This window comes from Antrostomus carolinensis, unplaced genomic scaffold (genome assembly GCF_000700745.2).
Source record: "Antrostomus carolinensis isolate BGI_N321 unplaced genomic scaffold, ASM70074v2 scaffold39445, whole genome shotgun sequence".
In the NCBI taxonomy this organism is placed as follows: Eukaryota; Metazoa; Chordata; class Aves; order Caprimulgiformes; family Caprimulgidae; genus Antrostomus; species Antrostomus carolinensis.
In genome coordinates this window covers 14328-24567 of record NW_010315021.1, presented here as the reverse complement: position 1 = coordinate 24567, position 10240 = coordinate 14328, and positions in this window count along the sequence as shown.

The following is a 10240-nucleotide window of genomic DNA, read 5'->3' as shown; positions in this document are numbered from 1 at the left end:
CTTGATTTCCCTGCAGTGCTTGGCGTGCTTACTAAATAGTCATGTTTAATAACCAAAATAATGGGCTAGCACTTTCTCTTCCCTGAGTGGGTAATAGGGTCTATCCTCATGAATAAAGAATCTGACAGAGCTTGTTGTTACAAAACATTAGGAATCACAAAGGATTAACAGAATTTTAATGTCTGAGACAAGTTCTCTAAGGAACCAAGATTTATGCCATCTGCCTGCCCTTTCCTAGTAACTTTTGCATCCATTGCCCAGCAGAAAAGTAGAGTCTTTAATCTTGTTAATAATAAGTAAATGTTGTCAAAATAGGTTGATGAGTAGAAGACCCTTTGGCAGGAAATAGAGCTTCAGCTGCAGCCACAGTACATCAGCTGCAATCCAGTACAATCCACACAGGAAAGAAATGCTCCAGAAGTTTGGAACAGCACTTGCACTTCATTGCAGGTCACAAGACAAATTAATAGGAAAACAGTATTCACTGGTTCTGTGCCTTGTTAAATTAATTGCAAGCTCAAGTTACCTTTCAGGAAGATACGAGTATGGAAGTGCTGTGTTACTTCTGGGGGTTTTTTGGTCATTTGGGGTTTTTTTTAAATGAACATGCAGTGTAAGTAATCTTCACATTTTACAGTTCTTTAGGATTAAGCCATAGTGTACATTAAGACACCTATAGTTAAATGCATAGGCAAGAAATACACACTGAATGTCTAAATGGGAAGATTCAGCTCCCAGTAACAGACTTCAGTAAGCACCTTTGGATCTCTTATTACTTGGCAAGCTCCTAGCACTGACACTGGATACTGGATTTATGTTTCTCCCATTTATTAGCAAGTGAGCTTTGGGTTAATAGGAAGGCTTTTATACGTAAATAGCCAATATTAATAGTTGGCAGTAGAATTAAATTTTCTTTGAAAGATCTGAGCCTAGTTTCACCTATAGTAATGCATATATGGGTAGTTTCACTGAATTATTTCAATATATAGACAAAAAATTTTTGTGTCAAGTTGATCAGTACTGCTTCACCTGTAGATGGGAGCTCATTCTAACCTGTGTCCCCTCAATGCTTCTGCTATGCCTATGTATCTGGTATTTACTGTTTGTTTATTCATATTCCTAAATGTTTTATATCTTATCTTCATAAATATGCAATGAGAGTACAAGACTTATCCAAATGCACCAGCAATACATCATTAGGAAATAATGTTTCATCCATAGTGTCCTAATTAGGTGTAGTCTATTTCTAGCAAAACCAGAAATATTTAAATAGTACAGTTATTGTTTTGAATTGAATGGGTTATCTAAAGTAGATAATAGGGTATACAGCATTCAATATATAGTTTCATTAGTTATATTAACATTGAGATGCTGCATGTTATTAGGAACTTCAATAACCTGGTGCATGTACTTTAGTATTCCATATATTCTGTAAAAATGGAACTCAGACATTAAGCATACATCATGTGTCAAAGCTAGTATGATTTTTTCTTTTAGAGTGTATTGTAGGAATACACCTTCTACTTACACTGCAGTGTCTTATAACATAAGGAAAAATTTTAGGGGTTTTTTTGCCCCCCCCAAAGTGAACAAAAAGTGGAAATAAAACTTGACAGTCTGCAATGGTAACATTTTTAAAGTTTGAGTTCAGCTTGCACAGTAGGTGGTTTTCCAAGGTACAGTGCAGTATAACACCAGCTCCTTACATGTATATTTAAAAAATTCACTAAGCCATTGTGGTTTGTCTTAGTGTACAATATAAAGGGGGCACATTTTGAGCATTAAGTGTATTTCTCTAGAAATTGCATAGTCAATAGTTTGGGGGTTTTTTTTATGTAAAAATAATGCCTTTCCCACAAAAGTGGATAAATGTGTCAAATTCGTAGTAGGAGGGTTTCTCTCCAGAAGCTTTCCTCGTATTAAGCTCTCTTATTTAAACCTTTCTTTAAACAATTACCTTTAATTTAAGTTGTCTCCCAGGTGATAGTTTAGAACTGTCTATGATTCTTAGAATTTTCTACAGTACTTAATATTGTCTTCTCTTTTGCCTCTTCTTTTACTACCACTTAGTGACACATAGTTTTGTTTCTCCTTCATGTATGGGGTTTTTTGTTACCACATACATGCCCTTCATAGCTTGCCTTTTTTTTTGTTGAATTTGGAACTTCAGATTGTTGAAGCAACAGCAGAGTCACAAGGCAGCAGCCATTGCCAAAACATTTAAAGACAATTCTTCAGAGAGCTTTGTAAGAACAAAAAAGAAAAAAATTACTTGAGGTTACAGTACCCTGTGGGACTTGATTTTTTTGTTTTAAATCAGGAAGTATTGTTCCTGAAGAAACAGCATATTGATTTGTTAAATCTCTTATTTAAGAGTAGCTTTTATATATTGAAATGTGAATAGCATATTTTCTTTTTGAGTTAAGGAAGTCTTCAGAGAAAAGAATGTTCTAACAGTCTGCAAGCATCAAAACATGCCTTATTTGTAAAATGTTTAGTCAAGAAACATTGGACATGTTAGTAGGATTTAGTGTTTTCTTCCAGGACAAGATACATAGCTATACTAAACGACACTAAATAATCAATTCACAATTTTGAAAGATACACCAGGGCAACTGCGCCAGACCATCTTTTAGTAAAAGGAAAGAAATATTAGAAAAGTCAAAATACTACAAGAAAGCAACTAAGAAAATCTTCAGTATAGATGGTATAGATCAAAGGCAAGCAGGAAGCTAGATCTTTTTTCAGATTTTTTACTAAAAGGGAGATATTTCCAGCCAGTAGTTCTTTCTTGAAGCAGAACAGTTTGATTCAGTACTTCAAGAAAGATCAGAACTTATCTTTTGTAACTATGTTTCCCAAGGCCCAAAAATCCATTGTCTAGATAGTAACTTTTGTTCCACCGTTGCTCATTATCACAGATTGTTCCTATATTTCTTTGCTCTGGCTTCAAACATATGCATACTTGCTATGCCCACAGTATGCATCTTTCTCTCCTAAATATGAATAACGAAGTTCCTGTCTGCCCTTTACCTTGCATTTGTACCCTCTGCAAGAATGACTAAGGCTTAAGTATTTGGTTTGTAGTTGTTTCACCCTCTAGTGGCAGAGAGGCCTTAGTTCTCATGGATGAAGTGGGAGAGATTTCTTTTTTCTTCCTTCAAGTCAGCTGTGCTGTGTTGCCTATTTACAGCAAGTTGATAAAGAACTGACTTTTTTTTACTATTTTTTGTAAAGCTGCAGATCATTTTCTTCAATATAGGTCCATCACTTCTAATGGAGCAGTGCAAAATATGCTGACCTGCAGGCACCAAAATGATTAAAAGAGTGCTAATGAAGGGTAGTTTTGTGCTCAGATATACTCCTTCAGGTTTGAGACATGACTGCTATTAAAGCCTTCCTATGCCACCACAATTAGTAGAAGTATTACAGTGCTGCCTGAAGACTAACAGAAATTGAAGTTCTATTTTCCTCTAAACTCAAATTCCCTATTAAATTTTCATTTAAGACCCCCAAGAAAGACTAAAAACCACAAAGCAAAGTTTTTATGAAAATAGAATGCTGGCCAGATATTAGATATAAATCTAATACATTTCCTATCCTGCTATTGGGGTTTTTTTTTTTAAAAAAAAAAAAAAGAGTATTGAGTAGCTTTGCCTCTCACAGAAAGAACAGAGAAGGCTCCACTCTTTGCAAAGAAAATATGTGGTATTACCAGTACTCACTTATAGGTAGCCATTGACTGAATAGAGAGTTCTGGAGATACTAATCAACTAGAAATTAGTTCCAAGCACAATTTGTTTTATTAAGAAAAGCCTTTGGCCATATTTTAGAGGAGGATGTATAAAGTGCAAAACCACAGGGAGCGGTAACTTACTTGCCAGTGTGCTAATACATTTGTTAGAACAGTTTTACTATTCTTAAAGTTTTTAAAAATCATAATTCTTACTTGTAAATATGTTATTGCTGATAATCAGGTAAAGTTCTACCATGCCACATGAAGCAGTGATTTTTCGGTTAATTAATAAGTATAAATTATGGTGCATCACTGCAATTGACTACATTTCCCACTATGAGGTTTCATTTTCTTGTACTTTTACCTCTAGCAATTTGGCCGGACTTTGCCTAATTGGACTTTTTTTTCCCCTCATACCAATCAATACAAGATAAATATTTCTGAAAAGTATGGTACAGAAAGCCACAGTCTTTTTGCTACATCCAAAAATTCTACTGGCATTTTAAATGAGAAGTCCTCATAGTATAGCACAGAAAAAAATGCATCTAACCACATTTATAGGACTGTGAAGCATCCATCAGAGGCATGAAACCTTTATGGTTGCTCCAAAAACCTGCATCATTGAGCAACTACACAGGAATGTGAGCAACATTAAGAGTCACTAAATCCAGAAAGTCCAAATCATAGAATTCAGATAAAAAATGGATTTAGCAGTCCATGCAGCATACTATGCCAACACTACTGTTTTAATTCCAAGCATGCAGTAGTATTTTTGCAAGAATACCGTCACACATTTCCACAGTCATTTTGTGGATATGGTGATCAACAGTGTCTTCAGAAAGGGTTCTGAAGAAAGCAAACCTTCAGAGAGACTACCTGACAGTCAAAGGGCTCAGGGTTTAGGCTCTGGAGTGAATCTATCATCTTTGGCTATGAAGTCAAAGTTTAACCTGTTACCACACAGCTGGATGCAGTCATTGCTGGATAAATCTTAAATTGTGCAGCCTCACTGTCACACTATATGATCTAGGGTGCAAATGCTGCCTTGGGTACAGCTAGTTCACTTGACCTACTGCCCTACTTGTTGAATACTTTCCCAATTTTCTTATGTATTTTAAAAGTGTCTAATAAAAAAGGTTTTACTTAATGTTTCCTCATATATTGGTCTCAAAGCATAGATAATGGGAAACAGATGACACTAGCAAACTCATTTTATATATGTACAAAGTAACTTTTGGAAAAGATATTGAATTCTGTGAGCAGGATGGGTTTAATTACGCCACAGACTTTGATCTTGTTCACAATTTCAGTGTGAATTTGGGCTAAACTTCACTGAAGTGACACAATTACAGGCAAAGGTAAAATAAGAATAAGTGTTTCAAAATTCAGAGTTGCAGCATAAAAAAAGTCTGAAGAAAGAAGATGCTATTAGGCAGGTGATTAAAGTTCAGATGTCATAACAGTGTATCAGCTTACCACTTTTATTTACCGCAGAGTCCACATATTGAGAGTTTCAGTCATATGAATAAATCCATTAGAAAACAATAGCGCAGTATCAGTGCACAGGGAACAAATCTTATAATAGTCTAATAATAATTTTGTGTACGTGTTATGTTTTTCATCATACTAAGCATTTTTGAGAAACATTTTATTCCTATTTTCCAGTGCTGTGTACCAGATTTCTCTTTCACCAATACCAAGCTAATGATAATAGGGGTACTGCCGCAGTAACACAGAAATACCTACATGCAGGGAAAGGTTCTCTGGGATCAGTGGGAGTGCTGCCACCATTCCTTGCTCAGAAGGGCAATACACAGACACCTGGTTAACGCCTATTGCACTCCCTTTGACAGGCTGATGAACTTGAGGGTTGCTGCAAATAACATTGATTAATTCCAATCATTTGTTCCATGCATGTAACTAAACACTCACCTATGATCCTATTTCGCTTTCAAACAAGCTGTAGTGCAAAATCAAGGCACATGAATGAGGACCATAGACTCTGCAGTTTGGAGTCTAGAGGTCTGCTTGTCTTGAAAGCTGCTCAAGTGTAATCATTGCCTAACTTGATTAAAGACAGAGAAGTGGCAGTGGTATGTGTAAGGTCACAGTTAGCTGACATTCACCACGAAGCAGTTTGCACACTGGACAACACTATCTTTTAAAGAGCTAATCCCATGAACTCTTCAGTTCATTACATACTATTATTGAGTTTAAATGTACAGCATATCTACCTGTTCAATCTCCTATTGCTATTCTCCATTTTAATATTAAATAATAGAGGATCAAAGTTTATCTCAGATTAGGATCAGACTGTCTGCAGAGGTTTCAAACCATACATTCTGAATGTCATGTGTACATGGCACAGACAGATGACACAAACAGAACATTACACAATTATACCACATATGGCCATACTAGTATTCTGCCTTTTGACATTAGTAACTGGTCAGTTATTAACTGTTTTTTATCCAAACAGTGTTACTCAGGGTGCAGAAAAATAACAGCTTTCTGGAGGATCTGAAAAGAAGCCTCTCTGAACAGGACTGCCATTAGCACTACAGGTGAAGAACTACCCTAGGACATGCTGCCCCATTAGCCAGAGAGGAAATGGCAGCCTCTGTTCTGACATATGTCAGCATCAGCACCAAGCAGGGGAGCAGTGATGCGGATACCAGCATGTGTTCCCACCACTGCGTTTGCTCTCCTTGCATTTTACAGTCAGAGTCAATTGACAGTCACCACACAAGGGGATTTACGCTCTAGGCAAACTATTATCCTACCAAGGTGACCATGTGGAACTGTGTTCAGAGGAACTGGGGTTTTAAATGCTGTTAGTGTGGTTGTGAAATCATTGTTGGACTGTGCTCTCATTTCCTCTTCAGGCTTTGGGTTGCCTGAATGTCTTTACCTATAACAGAAAGAGCACGAAACTGTTTTCACTCGGTAAAACAAGGAACAAAAAAAAATAATCTAGAAATATTGGCTTGAGTTTGAAACAACTTTTTTCCACTGCTTTCTAAAAGCTGCCTAGGCTGGTTCTTGCTTATCCTCTTCATGGCTCAGACACAAACCAAAAACCCAGTGCTTTGTATTTGTACATTGGCAGTAAAAACCAAAATCTGGGTATGCTTTGTTGTTATCTCTATCTCTCATATAGCTACTTTAAAGTTGTGCTGCATATTAAGTATCACAATTTGGAAGCACAGAAGAAATAACATCTGTTGTAACCTGAAATACCAAAAGTCAGCCTTTTCATTCCATGCCAGTCAGCAAAATGATAACATATGTGCAGAATGTATTTCATATATGGCAGTGACATATTTGCAAAATATTCAAATTATAGTTTCATCCTTTGACCTTTGTACTCTTGACCATTAATCCAACCGCTTCCATTCAATCAGTGGCTAATTCCTAAGCAAATATAAACAATTGACAACAAACAGGGCAAAACTCAGCAGCTATAGGAATATTTCACTAGAACTCTACTAACATACCTGAAAAGCTTTAAAGTCTTTTAGAAGGAAACAGAGGAGGCATAAGTTACACACTAAACTCTGATTTTCTTTGTTTATGCCTCCAGTGAAGTTCAGTGCTGCAAATAAATCCATTTAAATACACTTCAGTGATATCACACAGAATAAAGAAGTTAAGGACATGCATAGATATTTCCACGACCAAGATCATAGCATATGGATGCAAGTTGAAAGTAGAAAGAGGAGCTTAAATTAGTTTTTCTTACTGAGGCTCTGCTGCCCATTAGCACTACAGTGTGTTATGTGGGACAGCACGAGGCTAGCCGTGTCACAGAAGTCCTGCAGCACGCCATCACAAGTCAGGCTCAGAACACACAAATATAAGGATTTGCCTTTTCACCCAGCAGCTCTGAGGCCAGAGCACATTTGCCTCAAGTGCCAGGGTAGAGGTTTCATCCCTCCCTCCCTCCTCCCGAGGCTGCCAGGCTGATGGCTTCCCCTCCCAAAGAACAGTTTCAGGCTGGGACATGGGCAGGAGGGAAGGTGCCCCATGGAAGCCACTGCCTCTTGCACAGCCAACGCAGAGGAGGCCCACGGGGTACAGGCCCAGCACGGGCACAACTGGCCCAGCCCCACACCAGGGAGAGCTGTGGGCACTGCAAGCAGCACCACGGGAGACCGGGACCTCCCAGGCCAGGGTCTTGATTCAGCTTCTCTGTTCCAAGCAGCTTTAGCAGGCATGCTTAATGCTGTGCTAGGAGGAAGGCTGGAGGACCCCAGCTGCAAAATGGAGTCATGAAGGAAAAAACTGACCAAATCATGAAGTATTCATTTTCTTACCAAAAACCCACCTTGCCCAAGGGTCCATGGACAGCCTGGGGTAGAGCTGGGCAACACAGCAGCCCTGCTGGAGGCAGACCCAGAAGCCAGTGAGGCACAGTTCAGCTCAGCTCAAAGGAAGGGGCCCTTGGGGCTCAGCTTAAATGCTGCCCTGGGCCGTGGGCGGTGGGGGCTCAGCTGGTGCTGGTCAGGGCACAGAAGGGCCCTCAGCCTGACAGCCCTGCTGCCTGCTGCCACGTAGGCCCAAGAATTAATAAAAGGACTAAAAGCTGCTTGAGGAAAGCAGCTGGAAGTCAGGTATGTTCAGCTCTAGGGTTTATACCTGCTGAAGGATCTCGTAAGGAAATGCACACTGTGCTGATAAGGCTGCCTGCCCAATGTGGCACAGATTGGCTTTACACAGGCAAAAAATGATACAGAGGAAACACAAATGTTCAAAGTACTAAAAGAAACTGGAGGATTCAATCTGCTTGAAGTCAGAGGTTTTCATAATAAAATATTATCTAATTTAGTGGCAAAATTCTTCAGAGGCTGAAGGGAGAAGCCTTTGGAAACTAGTTACTGGAGAGCATGTTTCAAAAAATGTTTTTTCCCTGCTACTTTTCTCTCCTAAAAACAAATAAATACACAAACAAACAAACAAAACCCCAACAAACCTCTGGACATTTTTTAGAACTGTTCTGAACTGAATCTTAGTTCTGTAAAGTTGTTTTTACACTGATGTTATACATTACTTCATTTTTCAGTTTTGCTAAAGACCAGAAGGTCTAATAGCCTGTTTTCTGTTTCAGACAGATCCAAATGAGGCAAACAAAGAAGTTTGATCAAAAAGCTCCCAATTTCACCAGAATTCAATAGTCCATTCTGGAAATACGTTGAATTTAGACAGTTTGAATAAGTTCAAGGGCACAGACACACTTTTGAGTTCTCCAGTTTTAATCTGTTGCTGTTAAAAGACAATGGGACAAAAAGACCTCAGAGTCTGGATGGAATGTTTTATAAAAGATCTGAGCACTGCAAGTCATATTGTCTTTTAATGCTACTGTTTTAGTAGTAAATTCTGATTTGGAGAGATTCTCGATTTGGATCTATCCACAACAAAAGTAATTTAGAATTAGTGGTTTGAACCACTGATTACTATATATTTAGTGTCATATTAGTGCTCTGTTGCAGGTTAAATAGCAGAAGAAATAGATTCACTCAGGACAATTCTAACACTGCTGTACGTGGAAAGCGATCCTGGGCAGACAAAGTATTTCTAGTAGCTTGTAGTGAACAGCAGCAGCTCTAACTTCTTAATTTGCTCCAGCCAGATTCACAAAAACCATCTCTCTCCAAGGGTTGGATTATTAAGAAAAGTTTTAGCAAAAGGGTGTAGTATATTATTTCAGCTAACATAGTTACAGCTTGTCTAGGCAATCTCATATACAAGAAGCACATCATCTTCAAATAAATAAGCAGAAAGCAAGCAGTAGCTTCTTTAAGATTGACATTCAGAGCCTCAATGCAGTAACATTTTACATGAAATGTTCTAGCAGGCACATAAAAGGCACACAATCCCATTCATACATTTTACAGGGTTGATTTAACTTTCTTTTCTGTAGACCATTTTTCCTTATAAAGTCAAAAAACCCTCTGCTGAACAGCCAGAAAGGAAAATGAGAGGTGTTGTCTAACACCTGTGGCTGCAGCCTGAGCAGTAATTATGCAAGTATCTTTGCAGATTAAAAATATTCACCTCTAAGTTGCCAAGTTGATTACTTTCTGAACTTATCTTACTGTCTCTACTGACACTAAATGCATGGCTCCTTGTTATGATGGGATATATATTTGTTTAGTAAAGTATCTTCTATGAATTAAACAGAAATCATGAGCCTGTATATATTTATGTCTTAAGATATAACAGTAATCAGTGCTCTTGACTTTCCTGATGTTACATTTTGTCTTACTGATTTTAGGATATTGGCCAAGATTTTGTTATTTTGCTAGATAATTATTCCTGAAAAATTATTGTTACAGATGGTTCTCTGTTGCCTCTCAGTTATGGGATCAAGATGCAGGTGGCAACAGCAACCTCCTTGATCGTTTACTCTCAGGTAAGTCCAAATTCTTTAAGAAAAATGGTGAAATAAGGATTCATAGGATGATAAATAGAAAACTAGCACATCTCTCCCAGTGACTGCTTATA